This window comes from Elaeis guineensis, chromosome 2 (genome assembly GCF_000442705.2).
Source record: "Elaeis guineensis isolate ETL-2024a chromosome 2, EG11, whole genome shotgun sequence".
Classification (NCBI taxonomy): domain Eukaryota; kingdom Viridiplantae; phylum Streptophyta; class Magnoliopsida; order Arecales; family Arecaceae; genus Elaeis; species Elaeis guineensis.
Window position 1 is genome coordinate 94,222,551 of NC_025994.2, and position 18,855 is coordinate 94,241,405.

General features: G+C 46.7%; 1 pseudogene; it reads right to left on the reverse strand.

Moving 5' to 3' along the window:
- Window positions 1–1,053: 1,053 nt before the first annotated feature.
- Window positions 1,054–13,858, reverse strand: LOC105052480 (uncharacterized; annotated as a pseudogene).
- Between the last annotated feature and the right edge of the window lie 4,997 nt (window positions 13,859–18,855).

The following is an 18,855-nucleotide window of genomic DNA, read 5'->3' on the forward strand; positions in this document are numbered from 1 at the left end:
CTTGGATAACCTCAAAGAGTCATGAGCAGGCCGTAGTTGCAAGTTCATCGTGATTCGACTAGTTCAACCGTTGAATTAGCCATTCATAAGAAGCTCAGCCCAAAATTTACAAAATTTAGATTAATTGAAAACTAATTAGGCTTTGGGTTTGTGTCCCTTGGTTTTTGCCTTAATTGAGCTAGAAGTAAAGCATCACCCTCCCTCTCCTCAGATTTGAAGCGAAGCTAGCACCAGTGGGAATTGAAGCGGTTGCTAGTCTGAACAGTCATGCTTGATTCCAGTTGGAATTATTCGCTATTGTTTATTAGAAAGGTAAATAGCTATGTACCGCTCGTCATGGCATTACAATGTTTTAGGGAGACATTACTCAGTTCCATCCTTCAACTACCGTACTCTTCATAATTTTATTCTGCCATATTTCTTTTGGACGACAATGGTGACAGGCTCACCACCATTTCATTGAGATGTTGAAATGATAAATTAGAGGTGGCTCAGCCAGCTGAGGTTGAGCAGGGTGCTATGGGGGTATGTAACAATACCCGCTACAGAAGGGAAGACCTAGGCAAGCCGCGAAGCCTATAGACCTCAAACGAACAGAGAGAAGCCCTACCAGCAGACAGAATAGGGAGGGACCTTGGAACTCAATAGATGCTTCTAGAAAAGTATGCATGATGGCTGATGCACGATGGATGTATTTGGAATGCCGATCTACCTCCCTATCTGCGCCTGAAGTATGGTTGTCATGGAAAAGTGCAATTCCCCCTGCACTTCAATACAAATCAAGAAGGCCAACCAAGAAAACATAAAACGATCAAGAACATAAACCTAGAAGACAATCTTCCTAACGGTTCGGAATGTAAGAGTGCAGAAGCTCTCGTCTGAAAATCTTCTGGAACAACAATTAAACGCAGCAAGGGAACTATAACGGAGAAAAAACATGCTTTATAACATCAATTTGGAATCGATAATCCAACCTAAGATTTCAGACTTCAGAGCAAGGATAACTAAGGGTTTTGCTGCAGGCTTTTTGTGTTAGGTGTAGACATCAATCCCTCACTCCCTCCCCAAGCGACCAGCATCAACATACCGAACAAGGAGTGGGCAAGGATTTTACTTGCTGTCCCCGACTCCTTCATGAATCACCTCGGGTATCGAAAGACATAATTCTAACCTCTAAGCCAATGAAGTCTGCAAACTCCAACAGACTAATTGGGTGGTCAGTTCCCAGTTTCATCCTTCTATTGGCACCTGTATATGGTGCAAAGAATGCTTCATTGATCATGGGCATCAGGATCTGGTTCACAACGAAGCCAGGTTATAATCTTGGGAGCACATAACAGTCTTCCCAAACATGCATAATTGAACTATATTAGCATACAAGAGTGATTAAAGGTGAAGCTGTTGCGCTGGTACATGGCAATCAATATAATTAGCAATAATTTAAGAAGTGTCTCTTTTGAGAGAAAAAGGACAGCGCAGTTACAAATCAAATGGATTTTTTCAGGTTGTCTGTCAAGTAATAGATCAGCTCACAAATTACTAGTTCAAAAGATATGACTCTTCCTTACTTGTTACCACAGTAACCAAACATCTACACACCTTGAGGTTATAGTGGGTTATGCAAGTTTGCTGAAAGCAAGAAAAGACTTGTTGATCCATGCAGTTGGGTTGGAAACACTCTAGCGCTTACCTTTCTGCCAAGAGTTTTATTTCCGGAAAGACCTCGCCTGATGTGTCTGCTCCTCTCACTATCTCAATCAACTACATTATAGAAGGGGGTTCGTAAAGTGCATGCCTATCACCTGCAATATAAAATAGCCATTTTTTAAAATGTAAACCTTTTTTTAACTGCTCTAAAATTGTGTTTAGTTTCGAACAAATAAGCTTTTTTTTTAGCTGATATACAGATACCCAGCATCATAATCATCCCATGTATCTGTGTTGATTGCTATAATGTGCATTGTTGCAGTTTCAAGGACGTTACTTTCCAAAATCAAGTCACCAAAACCACAAAGATGTTAACACAGCAACAAACTCAATGAGCTTTAAAACTGTGCAAAAACCAAAGGGAGCGTGTGCATCATTTGATTAGAAAACATATATATTTGCTGATGGTCCCATGTATAAACATTGTCAATGAGTCTCAACGAATCAATTTGGAGCATCTATGTTGGTCTATCTTTTACTCCATAGTCAATCCTTTATATCCAATTTTCTTCTTTTCTTTTCACATTCTCTAACATTAATTTCTCATTCTCCTGAATATGCTCTTCTTATTTTGCAGTGCAATTTTAGTGACAAGCACTTTATCATATGATATGTGTGGAATGAAAGTGATTATCGATTAAATTTATGTTGCAATCATCCACATGAAATCAATTAGTCATGCAAGATAAATTTTGTTATCGCCATCCTTATAGCACCAATTGGCAAAACTAGTAGCAAAGATAGCAATCAAATGCTTATGTGCATAATACCTTTCGAGTTACTGGTGTAGAGCATTTTTAAAAAAACAAATCATGATGGACGGAACCACTAACCATAAAATCTCATGCAATGATGAAGAGTTACACTTGATAATATGTAGAAGCATTATTTGGCAAGATCAATTAAATAATGAAGCTCTAAATGAACCAGTAACTTCAAAAATAAGGTGCCTTTATAGTGTGTCTTCCCCCTAGAATTCTCATCAGTTACAAAGCCAGCTTAGTGTTTTTGAAATTCCGGAGTAGTATCTTCATCAGTTGGAAATAATCGCACAAGCATAACCCCTTGGAAAACAAGACTGACTATTCGACAAGAGTTTGTCAACACTCAAGACATTATTCTGAATAGGCGCCCACCAAAGACCTTAATAAATGGGTTTCCTCTCTCTGAAGCCTACAGAATATGCTTACTGCTAGCATACTATATTAAATTTGCTCAGCAGAAAGTCACCATCAGCCTGAGAGAAACCAGGGTTTTTAAAACAATTCTAAGCACCAATCAAAAATAAAAGATTCTTGTTGTCATAACTCATAAGGCAAAGGCATCCCATGACTATCTCGTGGGACAAAAATAGGAGCTGGTGAATATGTTTGATCTTCTTCACAACTCTGGGCGTGCATGTGAATATGCCATAGATAGTCAACATGTGATTGCCTAAAAAATGTGTATTGCAATGATAAACATGTATTATTATTAGAATTCTTAAATCAATGAATTAAGGCTTGTTGTCTCTGTTTATGATTTATAAGAGGCAATAATTAAAGTGGACATAGTGTTCAGTAGACCTTGTTCTGACCAAAATTTAGTAATCCGGTGAGCCTATCTTAAGTGCAACAGGTAAGGCAATGACAAAAACCTGGGTTGGTCAGTAGTTGCAGAAGCAAGATGAGTGATGGAGATTGAACTAGTGTTAGACAATCATGTCAAGTAAATAATTTCTTCTTTGTGTCTTCGCACCCTACAATTGCTTGAATTATAACATCTTCATTTTCAAGATCTTCTAAATTTGGAGTACATGTCAGAGCTTACAGAATCAGCACCAAGAAGCTGCGAACCAGAACTTTCAGGACAAAATGTTGAGGCAAAATTCTTGATACTGCTTGGTTCGTTGACAGCATATTTGGATCGATAAGTGATTAAACAGGATTCTAATTTACTAATATGTCCAAGTCTCCAAGAAAATGATGTGATTTCACAAACATGCGTTTGATGAGAGAATTCAATGATAAGCTGCAACATATTTAGCTACTGCAAATTGTCAAGCATTATTTAAACATTTATAAAAATTATAATGTTTTCACAGTTACAAACAAGTGACATAACTGCCAAGCTATTCAAGAAGTAATCCAATTATGCGTTCCTGATTTACCATCAGGAGTTCATAAATAATATTTATCCGGACAGAAGACTTGAAAAGTAGGCCTCGGGTAGTTTACTTACTGCAGAAACGAAGAGCTCATCGAAACTAGACATCATCTCAACATTATGTAGATAAAGAGGCTTACTCAATACCTGACAAAAATGTATCAAGACAGAGAATTGGCACATAGAACATCTCCATATTTACTAACGATATATAAAGGCCTAATTTTGATGTCCCAAAGGAAAAATATGGTTGCAAATGAATGATATAATGCTTCAGTGAAAATGCTGCAAGTACTCTAATAATTAGTGATACCTGCAACAAAACCAAAAAGAATTAGGCACTCAAAGTGAATTACCCAGCAAACTAAGCCTAGAATGTTAGCTGTGAAAGTATATTTCAACTAAATAAACATAACATGTGATATAACATATGTTGGTGCAAAAATCCACCTACATCGGAGAAGCTGAAGTCGAGGGAGTCGCGGTCGCCATCGGGACCTACAAAGGAAGTCTAAACCGGAGTTGGGGTTGCTCCGGAAAGATCCTCCGACGCTCAAGTCAGTTCTCTACCTCAACAAGAATGGAGTGCTCGAACGAAAATTTTAGCAGAGTTTTGAGATAGAAATTAGAGCTTAGAGAATAACGTATCTGGGACTCCCCTTTTTATAGGCGGAGGGGGCAACGGATTGATAGCAACGTTTGTAACTGCCTAGTAGTGGGCTGCTCGAGGCCAAGAGGAGTTTGTTGTGGAGAATAAATGGGTGGGGTCATGGCTATCACCGTAACCCGCCACGTGGAGCCTGTTGCGGAGAGTGGAGCGGCGTCCGTTGTCGTGACTTGCCAGAGAGTGGTGGAGCCGCGCAGAATCCATCGCAGGAAGTGGAGAAGAATCGTGGCTATTACTGCAGCCAGCTGCGTGGAGCCTGTTGCGGGGAGTGGTGGAGCCGCGCAGAATCCGTCGCAGGAGGTGGAGCAGAGTCGTGGCCATTACTGCGGCCTGCCGCGCGGAGCCCAGGCCTGTCGGCCGAAGCTCGGTCGAAGCGCCCAGCGGAGAGAGGTAGCTATCCATCTGAGAGGAGCTCGGATGTTGCTGGTTAGCCTTCTACCGTTAGATGCCTTGAGCGTTGATACTACAGGCGAGGGTCATTTGCTGTAGGAGCTCGGTCGAGGTGCTTTTCGCAGATGAAGCTCGGTCTTACGCAGAATTCGGCGGAGGGTCGACCGGTCAGTGGGTGTCGGATGGCACTGAAGAGGTTCATCCGCTGGAGGGGTCCGGCTGCTGAAGTCCGACTCCCGTAGGAGTCCGGATGAAGTCTACCTGCAGTCGGAGTCGGGGACGAAGTCCGGCCCCCGTAGGAGTCCGGATGAAGTCTACCTGTAGTCGGAGTCGGGGACGAAGTCCGGCTCCCGTAGGAGTCCGGATGAAGTCTACCCGCAGTCGAAGTCGGGGACGAAGTCCGGCTCCCGTAGGAGTCCGGATGAAGTCTACCCGCAGTCGGAGTCGGGGACGAAGTCCGACTCCCGTAAGAGTCCGGATGAAATCTACTCGCAGTCGGAGTCGGGGACGAAGTCTGGCTCCCGTAGGAGTCCGGATGAAGTCTACCTGCAGTCAGAGTCGGGGACGAAGTCCGGCTCCCGTAGGAGTCCGGATGAAGTCTACCCACAATCGGAGTCGGGGATGAAGTCCGGCTCCCGTACAAGTCCAGATGAAGTCTACCTACAATTAGAGTCGGGGACGAAGTCCGACTCCCATAGGAGTCCGGATGAAGTCTACCCGCAGTCAGAGTCGGGGACGAAGTCCGGCTCCCGTAGGAGTCCAGATGAAGTCTACCAGCAGTCGGAGTCAGGGACGTAGTCCGGCTCCCGTAGGAGTCTGGATGAAGTCTACCTGCAGTCGGAGTCGGGGATGAAGTCCGGCTCCCGTAGGAGTCCGGATGAAGTCTACCTGCAGTTGGAGTCGGGGATGAAGTCCGGCTCCCGTAGGAGTCCGGATGAAGTCTACCCGCAGTCAGAGTCGGGGATGAAGTCCGGCTCCCGTAAGAGTCCGGATGAAGTCTACTCGCAGTCGGAGTCGGGGACGAAGTCCGGCTCCCGTAGGAGTCCGGATGAAGTCTACCTGCAGTCGGAGTCGGGGACGAAGTCTGGCTCCCGTAGGAGTCCGGATGAACTCTACCCGCAGTCGGAGTCGGGGATGAAGTCCGGCTCCCGTACGAGTCCAGATGAAGTCTACCTGCAGTCGGAGTCGGGGACGAAGTTCGGCTCCCGTAGGAGTCCGGATGAAGTCTACCCGCAGTCGGAGTCGGGGACGAAGTCCGGCTCCCGTAGGAGTCCAGATGAAGTCTACCAGCAGTCGGAGTCGGGGACGTAGTTCGGCTCCCGTAGGAGTCCGGATGAAGTCTACCAACAGTCGGAGTCGGGGATGTAGTCCGGCTCCCGTAGGAGTCCGGATGAAGTCTACCTGCAGTTGGAGTCGGGGATGAAGTCCGGCTCCCGTAGGAGTCCGGATGAAGTCTACCCGCAGTCGGAGTCGGGGATGAAGTCCGGCTCTCGTAGGAGTCCGGATGAGGCCGAGCAAGTAGAAACTTGGGTGGAGTCCGTCCGTCATGAAGAATTCGGTCGACGCCGGTGGGAGTTTATCCGTCGGCAGAACTTGAGAATGTTGAGGAGGCTCGACCGCCGGAGAGATGTCGTCGAAGGTCGGACGTTGGTAGAATCCCTGAGGGGTCACTCCTGACACAAATTTCGGCTGGGGGGATATTTTATACCTAACACCAGTCCCCCTACTTTCGAGTTCGAGTTTTGAATGAAGGAAGTACAGAGAAATTTTTACAACCGAAGTTTCCCCCTCAAATCCTGCGTACGTCCGTCCTCAAAAATCCTGACATTCAATGCGTGCGTACTGGAGTCTTTTTTCAATTAGGGCGATCCGAAGAGTCCTTTCAAAATTTCCACCGGAGCGTAGTCCTAAGCGCCACACCATAATGGTCCCGCCAGCAGTCAGTTCTATGCCACGGTGAGTGGGACGCGTGGCGGGCACTGGTTGACCTGGGGATATCTGCCACCATAACTGTGCCAGGCCCCGTTGCTTATTTAAGCCCCCTCGTTCCCTCCAGGGACTTCATTTCGCCTGAGAGTCGATGTCTTTCTTCTGCTCGAGAGTTTAGCCACCCTATCGGTGCCCTTTTCGACTCCGAGCATTCTTTGCACCAATCTTCGCCATCTCCGCTGCCGGCTCCCCGCCGCCTTCAGTCTTTCGAGCCCTTTTGAGGAGTTCTCCCGTCGGAGCTTTTGCCCCGGAGGCCAATCTTGAGAGGATGTCACGGATCGAGAGGAGTAGGAGGGGGAAGACAGTGGCCCGCGAGTTCAGCGGCTGCTGAACTGTCACTAAGGATTCCCACCGCCTCGAAGGGGGCTCGAGGGAGAATTCCTTCAACAACAGGGATTTAATAACGGAACCAACCGGTGAGCGCGTTCTGCCCAAGAATTTCGGAGTAGTTGAACGGGACGACACCGGTCAAGGAGGTAGAGTTGTCGTCATAAGCTGTGGTGGGTTTCTTGACGTCGTCGGGGTCGAAGGACCAGAGGCGGTCGGCACCGACGGCGGGACAGTAGAACTTGTTGCGGGGACGGTGGAAGTAGCACATGCCGACCTTGCCGAAGTATCTAGGATGGTGGTTGTCGTGGAGCACACGGTGGTAGTGCATGCCTCCGACGTCATCGCGGCCTCCGGGGTACTCTGGTCCTTCCCGATGTAGGTCGTCGTCGCCGCTGTCGTCGCCGTCGCTGCCCCTTGAATTCTATCCCCCCCTTTTCCCCCTAGGGTTGGGGTTTTGGCAATGGGGTGGAACGAGGCGGAGGGCGAGAGCCGAGGGGTTTATCACACGCATTGGAAAATACTGCTGAGAAGGACGAAACCGGAAGGAGAAGTCGAAAGCTTGAAGTGGTCCCTAATGTCTTCCTTTCGAGTCTTGTAGTAATGTTCTTTTTCCTCGGCCCTCAGGGGCTTGTAACGTACATCTTGTTAATCGAGAATGAGAAGGAGATTTTGTTACCTTGTCCGCACTTTGCGTCAAATTATCGCCTGCCGAACTTCTTTCATTCACTATTGTTATTGTTGTATTTCCCTCCTCTTTTTCTTTTCGTCTTCTTTCTCTCTTCTTCCTTTTTCTTTCTCTCTCTCTTTTTTTTTTTGTCGACGTCGTCTGGAGGTTACTGGTCGTTGCCGCGTCGGCTCACTTTTTCGATCATCTTTCTTCTTCAGCCTTAAGGGCTCTGTAATGCATATTTAGTAAATAACATGAGAAGGAAATTTTTCGCTACCTCTTTTACTCACGTGTTGAATTATCGTTTGACGAGCTTCCTTCGGCTTTCGCCTTGCTCGATATCGATGCCGTTCGGAGGTACCCGATCGCCGTCGCATTGACCCGTCCTTCTGTTTATGGCCGCTGATTTGTCCAGGACCACTCGAGTTTGACGCCTCCTTTCAGAGTTCGGGCTCGGAGGTCTAAGCTTCTCGTCGCCCTGATGAAGCCATCTTATTCTTGGCCTGTGTTGAGAGCTCTTTTGGAGATCGGAGGTTTTGATGAGAACCTCCATCCTCGCTGAGACGAGGTTCCCTGTATTTTTAATGTAGTTTGTTTTCCATTTGTTGCTGATGTAGTTCGTCGCTTTCCTTTTTAACCCTTCCCCCTTTTTTTTTCTTTTCTCGAGTGAGGGTTTTCCCCCTGCTCTTAGTGGGGTCGCGGGAGCGCGGAGGGATCACTAGGAAGGTTCCTTTTTTCTCATCCGGTCTTGAACGACCAGACCTTAATTGGTGTCAGGACGAGGTTCTTCCCCTATTTCTGACGTAATAGGTTTCAGCTCAGGTTAGGACGAAGTCCTCCTCTTGTCTCTAACAGGACTGTGGGGGCACATATGGGCATTGCAGGACCTCCCCCCCATCCGGTCTAAGTGTAACCGGACCTTCGACCTTGCTCATGTTAGGGCGAGGTTCTCCTCCTGTCCCTAACAGGGCCGTGGGGGCACATATGGGCGTTGCAGGGCCTCTCCCCCCATTCGGTCTAAGTGTAACCGGGCCTTCGACCTTGCTCATGTTAGGGCGAGATTCTCCTCCTATCCCTAACAGGGCCGTGGGGGCACATATGGGCATTGCATGGCCTTTCCCCCCATCCGGTCTAAGTGTAACCGGGCCTCCGACTTTGCTCAAGTTAGGACGAGGTTCTCCTCCTGTCCCTAACAGGGCTGTGGGGGCACATATGGGCGTTGCAGGGCCTCTCTCCCCATCCGGTCTAAGTGTAACCGGACCTTCGACTTTGCTCAAGTTAGGGTGAGGTTCTCCTCCTGTCCCTAACAGGGCTGTGGGGGCACATATGGACGTTGCAGGGCCTCTCCCCCCATCCGATCTAAGGAGAACCGAGCCTTCGACTTTACTCAAGTTAGGGCGAGGTTCTCCTCCTGTCCCTAACAGGGCTGTGGGGGTACATATGGGCATTGCAGGGCCTCTCCCCCCATCCGGTCTAAGGAGAACCGGGCCTTCGACCTTGCTCATGTTAGGGTGAGGTTCCCTTCCTGTCCCTAACATGGCTGTGGGGGCGCTGCATGGCCTCTCCTCCCATCCGGTCTACAAATAACCGGACCTTCGACCTTGCTCATGTTAGGACGAGGTTCTCCTCCTGTCTCTAACATGGCTGTGGGGGCGCATATGGGCGCTGTATGGCCTCTCCCCCCATCCGGTCTAAAAATAATCGGACTTTCAATTTTGCCTACATTAGGGTTTGTTTTCGTTGTCCGAAAGGATCATCCCCTGTCGTTACAAGTCCATGCCAAAAAGGGAAAGATGTGCAAATCTGAAAGGAATCTTGATTTAAAGCGGGGTCGTTCGTAGTACATTTACAAGTTTTTCAAATCCCAGGGCTGTAGAAGGTCTGCTTCCTGTCAAGGTCCTCCAGAGACGGAGTTGATGATCCCAATTGGATGCCGATCTCTGGGTTGCTCTTTCCTCTTCGGCGGCTCAGGCTGCGGCAGGGCCCTTGGTCGATCCTCTCTGCCCTCAGGCCGGTGTCGAATGAACCTGTCGAGTCGACCTCGTCTGATAAGCTCCTCGATCTCGTCTCGAAGCTGAATGCATTCCTCTATGTCGTGGCCATAGTCACGATGGTAGAGGCAGAACTTGTTAGGATTGCGCTTCCCGGGGTGCGTGCGCATCCTTTCTGGCTTTGGGAGCTGCTCTCTGATTTCCATCAGCACCTGGGTTTTCGATGCGTTGAGGGGGGCATAGCTGCGGAATCTCCCTAGGGGAGAGGCCCGCCGAACCCGACGCTCCGGGCTTCGCTGCCTGCATGCTCGGGGAGGAGTCTGGGCGCGCTTGTGCCCGGGAGGAGTTCGAGAACGTGGCCGAACTTCTTTCGGCCCTTTTTCGACTGCGGGCCTACTCGAGTCTCCTGCCTGCCGCTCTCTCGCATTCTCCTCATCCTTCATCTTGAAGGCTTCTTCTGCTCGGGCGTACCCTTCGGCCCGAGCCAACAGATCGGCAAAATCTCTGGAGTACTTCTTTTCCAGGGAGAATAGAAGGTCGTTCTTCTGAAGGCCGCCTTTCAGAGCTTCCATCGCGACCGATTGGTCCAAGTTTTGGACCTCCAACGTGGCGACATTGAAACGGTTGATGTAAGCCCGAATTGACTTCCCCTCCCTTTGCTTGATGTTGACGAGGGACCCGAACCCCTCCGGGGACGCCGGCTGCTAACAAAATGAGCCGCAAACTGGTGGCTCATCTGATCAAAGAAAAAGATGGTACCCGGCTTCAGCGCCGAGTACCAGTTTCTCGCTGCTCCCTTCAAGGTGGATGGAAAAGCTCGACATAGGATGGCATTTGGTGCGCCATGGAGCAGCATCATTGTCCGGAAGGCCTCCAGGTGGTCAACTGGGTCCGAAGTCCCGTCGTAGCTTTCAAATTGAGGGAGCTTGAAGTTTGACGGGATCGGTTCCTGCATGATCATTTGAGAGAAGGGAGGATCAGTACAAATGTCCTCACCATAAGCGGAGGGTGCGTGACGGAGTTTCTCGATCTGTCGGTTCATCTCCCGGAGCTTTTGATCCAGGAAATCCTCTCGACTGCGGGTCTCGAGGGTCTTCTGGTAGAATGGAGGTAAAGATCTTCCAGGAGTAGAATCGTGATCTGACTGAGGGCTCTCCATCCTCGGATTCGTCTTTCCGGAAAAGACGGGGCGACTGGCCCAAGTGGCCCGTCCTACCGTTGGATTTTGGAGTTCTGGCGATGCTCTCTCCAGTCGCACTGATGCCGCGGCTGCTGCTGCTGCTGCTGTATGGCCTGCACCACTTCAGTGAGGCCTCTGACCTGCTGAACCAGTAGGTCGAATTGCTCCGCGCCAACCGTCGTCGCCGGAGGAGGAGGAGGAGCCTGAGAAACTGGGGGTGAGGCCGGAGCCTGAGATCTGGCCGCGGAGGCCGTGGATCACCGAGTGGATGCTTTGCGGGAGGGCATCGGGCGAAGATCTAGCGGAGGAAGGAGAAGAGGATGTCGGAGAAGATGACCGGAGGTGGTCCCATTGAGCGCTCCTTTAAGAACAAGGGTACTGCGAAGACACAACTCTTCCTCTAGCGCCAATCCTGTTGGTACAAAAATCCGCCTGCGTCGGAGAAGCTGGAGTCGAGGGAGTCGCGGTCGCTTTTGGGACTTGCAAAGGAAGTCTAAATCGGAGTTGGAGTTGCTCCGGCAAGACCCTCCGACGCTCAAGTCAGTTCTCTGCCTCAACAAGAATGGAGTGCTCAAACAAAAATTTTAGCAGAGTTTTGAGATAGAAATTAGAGCTTAGAGAATAACATATCTGGGACCCCCCTTTTTATAGGTGGAGGGGGCAACGGATTGATAGCGATGTTTGTAACTGCCTAGTAGTGGGCTGCTCGAGGCCAAGAGGAGTTTGTTGTGGAGAATAAATGGGTGGGGTCGTGGCTATCACCGTGGCCCGCCACGTGGAGCCTGTTGCGGAGAGTGGAGTGGCGTCCGTTGTCGTGACTTGCCAGAGAGTGGTGGAGCCACGCAGAATCCGTCGCAGAAAATGGAGCAGAATCGTGGCTATTACTGCAGCCAGCCGCGTGGAGCCTGTTGCGGGGAGTGGTGGAGCCGTGCAGAATCCATCGCAGGAGGTGGAGCAGAGTCGTGGCCATTACTGCGGCCTGCCGCGCGGAGCCCTGACCTGTCGGCCGAAGCTCGGTCGAAGCGCCCGACGGAGAGAGGTAGCTATCCATCTGAGAGGAGCTCGGATGTTGCTGGCGAGCCTTCTACCATTGGATGCCTGGAGCGTTGATACTACAGGCGAGGGTCATTTGCTGTAGGAGCTCGGTCGAGGGGCTATTCGCAGATGAAGCTTAGTCTTACGCAGAATTCGGCGGAGGGTCGACCGGTCAGTGGGTGTCGGATGGCACTAAAGAGGTTCATCCGCTGGAGGGATCCGGCTGCTAAAGTTCGGCTCCCGTAGGAGTCCGGATGAAGTCTACCTGCAGTCGGAGTCGGAGACGAAGTCTGGCCCCCGTAGGAGTCAGGATGAAGTCCACCTGCAGTCGGAGTCGGGGACGAAGTCCGGCTCCCGTAGGAGTCCGGATGAAGTCTACCCACAGTCGGAGTCGGGGATGAAGTCCGACTCCCGTAGGAGTCCGGATGAAGTCTACCCGCAGTCGGAGTCGGAGGCGAAGTCCGGCTCCCGTAGGAGTCCGGTGAAGTCTACCCGCAGTCGGAGTCAGGGACGAAGTCCGGCTCCCGTAGGAGTCCGGATGAAGTCTACCCGCATTCGGAGTCGGGGACGAAGTCCGGCTCCCGTAGGAGTCTGGATGAAGTCTACCCGCAGTCGAAGTCAGGGACGAAGTCCGACTCCCGTAGGAGTCCGGATGAAGTCTACCTGCAGTCGGAGTCGGAGACGTAGTCCGGCTCCCGTAGGAGTCCGGATGAAGTCTACCTGCAGTCGGAGTCGAGGACGAAGTCCGGCTCCCGTAGGAGTCCGGATGAAGTCTACCCGCAGTCGGAGTCGGAGACGAAGTTCGGCTTCCGTAGGAGTCCGGATGAGACCGAGCAGGTAGAAACTTGGGTGGAGTCCGTCCGTTGTGAAGAATCCGATCGATGCCGGTGGAAATTTATCCGTCGGCAGAACTTGAGAATGTCGAGGAGGTTCGGCCGCCGAAAAGATATCGCCGAAGGTCGGACGTCGGTAGAATTCCTGAGAGATCACTCCTGATACGAACTTCGATTGGGAAAATATTTTATACCCAACAACATGAAAAAAAACTACCATTGTCATTTGAAATGTCGATTCTTCGATTTTATTTTGTTTACACTGCATCTACTTATGCATATCGATGATAAGCCTCACAAATGCATAAGAAAAAATTGTCTTTTGTTTCCTTATGTTGTTGCTGTGTAGGTTCATACAAACTCATTCGCTTCTTCTTTCTCATAATTCCAATTCACATCAAATCTCTGAGATAAAGCAATCTAAGGAACTGTTTGGGTCATCCAGCAGGAAATTTTTCCTCCCACATCAGTGCTCGGAGGGTGTTTGGTTGATATGGGCCATGCCCTGAAGGGCTATCCAATCCATGAATCGAGGAGTGGTTCAAGACGCCGAAGCTTTTTACTGCCACACTCTTAATCAGTAGTGGCAGACCACAAGCCGTCAGCTCAGACCATAATAGCAGCAGAGAGGAAAAACAAAGTCCATGACCAGTCTTAGTAACAGCAAATTTAAGAACAATAAGGAGAGCATCTGGGAGAACTGGCGCTTGGAAACCAAGCAGCGGACGGGAGTGCAGATGGCGCGGGTGGCACTCGGCCGAAAGCCGCGTGGTTGGAGTCGTGGAGCCAGACGTTGCAGCCCACGACAGCGGCGAGCTGGTCGATGCCTGGTCCCATCTGGCCCCCGCCCTCCTTGATCTTCCCCGTTCTCTTTGGCATCGCCATGGCCTGCCGTTCTCTCTTCGTTCCCATTCCATGATCCATTTATCTGCCGTTCTCGTGGCACCGCATTTTCACCCTCTTCTGCCACGAAGGTTCAGCTGGTATCGACCGGGCTTAGCCCGAAAAATTTGACTCAAACCCATCCCAATTCTATAACAACACATTTGATTCACGATCAGAATCAAGATTAAAATGAAAATCAAAATGACCGTATCTCTGACATATCTAGCTCCCCACCGCAATCAAAATCAAAACTAAAATAAAATTTAAATATGAGAAGAATGTATGGATTGAGTTCCAAAAAACTATTGGCATTTTCATTTTCGTCCTAAAGTCTATCTCCCTTGAAGGTTCTATTGATCTTTGAGGGGTTAATTGGGACAGACTAGAGTCAATTAAACGGACATTTGTACCTCGTTTATATTATATAATGATTAGAAAATATGTTTGGAGGAGATTGGATCACATCGAATGGGCTTAATTAGTGACAAATCATGTAAAAAATTAGATTGACCAAGGTCTGAGCTTTCAACTCGATATCAAATTGACTGCATCAAATTTACGTTTACTCCATCTTACACATGTCATGAGTTCACTTCAACCTGCACTGTGGGTTAAGCCAAGTTGAAGCTAACCTGGCAACTGTGCTGCAACAACAAGCCGCCGAGTTTGTGGTTGGAAGCTAGTGCCTCTGATTACAAGGCCGTATACGGGCTCGTGAACTAATATAGGTGGAGGCTAGTGCCTCTGATTGCAGGACACTGTGCCCTGGGAGCTTTCTAAGCAGCACCTTCTCGATAAAAAGTATAGGAAAGAGATTAGATAAGAGAAATTAGAGAGCCATCTATCATTTCAAAATTTAATAAATGTGCCGCCACCCAAATAAAAGAAGTTTCACAATTTTCCTTTTTTTTTTCTTTTTTTTTTTTTAAGTTGGGGGCGGGGGCCTCATTGACCAAATTTTTAACGCCTCGTCCACCAAGCTTATACCTTTTTTTTTCAGTTGTGTCGCCTAAAAGGATGCATGCCTCGTATTATGAGGGATGAGGAAGGGCCTGGAATAGTGAATGACACCCTTTTTATGCCGAGTAATTTACTCTTCTTTCTCATCACTTTTTTTTTTGTGAAAAAAATCTGAATGGACAATGAGTCATATCACCATCCTAGTATATTGGAATAGTGATAATTAATTAAATTTTAACGATATTAGTTAAAGATAGTAAATTCAAAGGGTGCCTGTGGACATTTTCAGTGGTTTGACTTCAAATGATAACTTTCGTACCGTCGATGCTGAGTAAATAACAGATTATTTATCACTATTTTATAACAACCAATCAGATCCTATAATAATTAATCAATATTTTTATAAAAAAATAAAATCAAATTTGATAGATGTTAATTTTTATATTTATTATATTTATTAAGATAAATCCTCGTCGCTTAGCCGACTAGTATTCTTCCTCACCTCCCAATCGATCCTTATCCTAATCGGCATATGACCGACTAAGAATGACGGAATTTGACCACCGACTGAAAGCAATAGACCTAACTAAGTTGGTAGCTAACCGACTTGATTCGACATGCAACTTATGATTAGGTGATAATATTCGGTATCTATCCGACTATTTCCTCAGACCATACCGACTATCTATCGACGACAATTACTTGATATGAGCATTAATCACATACGAATGTGGAGCGCAATAGTCGCCCACAGATGGCCCATTACTCAGCTTTAACAGCAGTTAATGAGATAACCGCTCACTAAATATTATAACTCTCACATTCCGAACATTCAGGGAAGATTGTTACACAGTAACGACATCATCTATCCTAAAACACCGATAAGCAATGGGAGACCTGATAAGCTTTTTTATTAGAAGCTTTCGTTCTCGCTTTTGGCTTTCTCTGGTTGTTCCCTTTCTCCAGCTAACTTAAGTATCGGAGGATCATCCGTCAGATAACTTTCAACAAAAGAACTTTCTTTTACAGATTTTCTGCCATTCGATACTCAGACGCAACAACTCGACTCCTGACCGACTATCTCACTAGAGACAGACTGTAATAGTACCAAGGTTTTCTGAATCGGTACTGGATGCCATTCCGATCGTTGGTTGGTATGGCCTGATACCGTACCAACATACGGTACGACAGGTGTGTCGATCAAACCGGCATGCCAATTTTTTTAAAAAAATATTTAATAATTTTTTTAATTTTTTTAAAAAAATTGATTAATAAAACTATTTTTTAATCTCAACTTATATTTTTAGGAAGAATAAGTATCCAAAAAAATATCACCTTTTTATGAAGTAACAAATAATTCAAAGGAGAGGCTAGATGGTTGGATTGACAGCCCTAACAAGTTAGCAGCCATTTTTTCTTTCAATTTCATTAAGTATATTTATGATGTTGTAATTTTTTGATCATTTTTTAACTAGCGATATCCGAACTATAACTAAAGATATCAGAACTACAAAGTTTGAGGTACTTTTTAAATTATTTAATTTTTTTTATTATTTTTTAAAAATAATTATATTTAAAAAATAAAATATTATGAAAAAAATTGATCCTAGAACCACGTAGGTTCCTACTATTTATGCTACATATAAATTTCTTAGTCTGTGGAAAGCAATAAAATATTTTTTTTCAAAATTTAGGTCTAAAATACTATGTGCAAGATGTATCAAAATATTGATCGATCAATATTAAATTTATATCGAAAGTAGCTTGTAAGACCCCATTCATAATTTGATTTTATTGTTCTTTTTTTAATTTTATTTTTTAAAATAATTTTTTTATTCTAAAAATATATTTTTAATTTTAAAAATTATATACTTAACGAAAATTAATGATTTTAGTACCATTGTGCAGATCTTCCATAGATCTACAATATATATTAAAATTAAATAAAAAAATAAAATTTTAACATAATTTCTCTTTATTTTTTTATTTTTTATAAATTTAAAAAAAAAAAGAAAAGATGAAGAATGGGAGCTCGAATCAAATACATACAATGTGGCCACAAGCTACTTCCAAACCCAATCAAAGCTCATCCCTAAGCAGGCGAGATGGCATCAATTTCTCGTTGAATTCACTTTCGACATTGAGTATAAACTAGGTCGAGCCAATTCAGTCCCTGACGCCTTGAGTAGGAAGGCGCAGTTGACTGTGATTTCTTTCACTTCCGAACCAGCATGTCACCTAATGGAGAGGGTTAAGACTAAGATGGAGAAGGATCCATGGGCCACATCTATGTGTGAACTCATCAAGGACGACAAGGCATGCTGTTTCTAGACCAAAGGTGGGCTGATTTTGACATGGGGGCGATGTGTCTATGTGCCTTCAGGCGGAGGGCTGAGGCAGAGGTGCTGTGAGAGCACCATGATTCTTTATGGGCAGGACATCAGGGGGTACATCGGATCCAAGCTCTCATAGAACACAGTTACTATTGGCCGAAGATGCAGGATGACATCGAGGAGTATATTCGCACTTGTCTAGTATGCCAACAAGATAAGGTGGAACATCAGCAGCTTGCGAGGTTGTTGGAGCCATTGCCTATATTGGAGCATCCATGGGAGATCATCTCCATAAACTTCATCATCAAGTTACCTCCAGTGGATGGGTACAATTCCATCATGGTAGTGGTGGATCACTTCTCAAAGTACGGAGTCTTCATTCCAGCACTTACTACTTGCCATGCGGAGGACGTGACACAGTTGTTCTTCATATATGTGGTGAAATATTAGGGGATATCGTGGAGTATCATTTTTGATCACGATGCTTACTTCATGGAGAGGTTCTGGACTAAGCTATTTTGAATACTCGAAATGGAGCTGAAGATATCCATAGCCTTCCACCCTCAGACCGACGGCCAAATGGAGCGAACAAATGTATTGTTAGAGATGTATTTGAGGCACGATGTGAGTGCCAACCAGCAGGATTGGGTGCGACTCTTGGACCAAGCCCAATTCAGCTACAACTTGCAGCAATCAGAGTCGACAGGTAAATCACCATTTGAGGTGATAATAGGGTAGCAACTAGACACTCTAGGGAGTATCGCAGTAGACTACATGGGATGTAGTCCAACCACTTATAGGTTTGTGAGGGATCTGAAGGAGGATACGGATTTGATTGAGGTCTCCTTGGTCAAGGCGACCAAACAGATGAAGAAGTGGGCTGACATAAAGCGATGTGCAGCTGAGTTTTAAGTTGATGATCGGGTATTGGTAAAGCTTTACCATCATATGAGATTGAAGTTGGACTATCACAAAGCACTCATAAGGAGATATGAAGGTCTCTTCATCATCACACATCAAATTGAAAAGATAGAGTATCGATTATTGCTGCCTTCCAAGCTGAAAGTGCATCCGATGTTCCATGTGTCTCTATTGAAGCCGTTCAAAGAGGACATAACCGACCCTTCCTGGGCTCAAAGTGGGTGAGCTCCAGTGGCCGTATGAGTTCATTATACTAAGAAGATTTCTGAAATCAAGATGGATAGGAAGAAGGACAGTCGAGTGCAGTACTTAGTCTGATGGAGAGGACTATCAAACTTAGAAGCGAGCTGGGAGTATGGTGACGAACTATGACAGTTCGAGGATATCATCAACAAGTACCATCTAGCCTCATCGGGGGTGACTTCAGCTTGAGTGGGGGAGGATGTCACGGCTCCTCAGATCGGGGGTGGATCGGACACGGATCAAGGTGCAAACTAGATCGGATCACTAGACGGGTTTGAGGTCTGACCATGCTCTCTTAAGATTTGGACAACTCAGAGACCAAATTTGAGCCCTAGAATCATCTAGGGAAACGTATACAAGATCTAGAAGGAGTACCCAAGAGCATGGGGCCGTGGGCACGTGCTCCAATGCGTATATTATAGTGCTACTGTGGATACCTCAGATCAATAAACATGCAACCGTGGATACCTCAGATCAGTGAGCTACCATGGTTATCTCGAATCAGCAAGCTATCTTCATAGTTGTCAATCCAAATATCGAGCTAAAGTACACGAAGCTGAACTATTTGAAGTTTTGTTG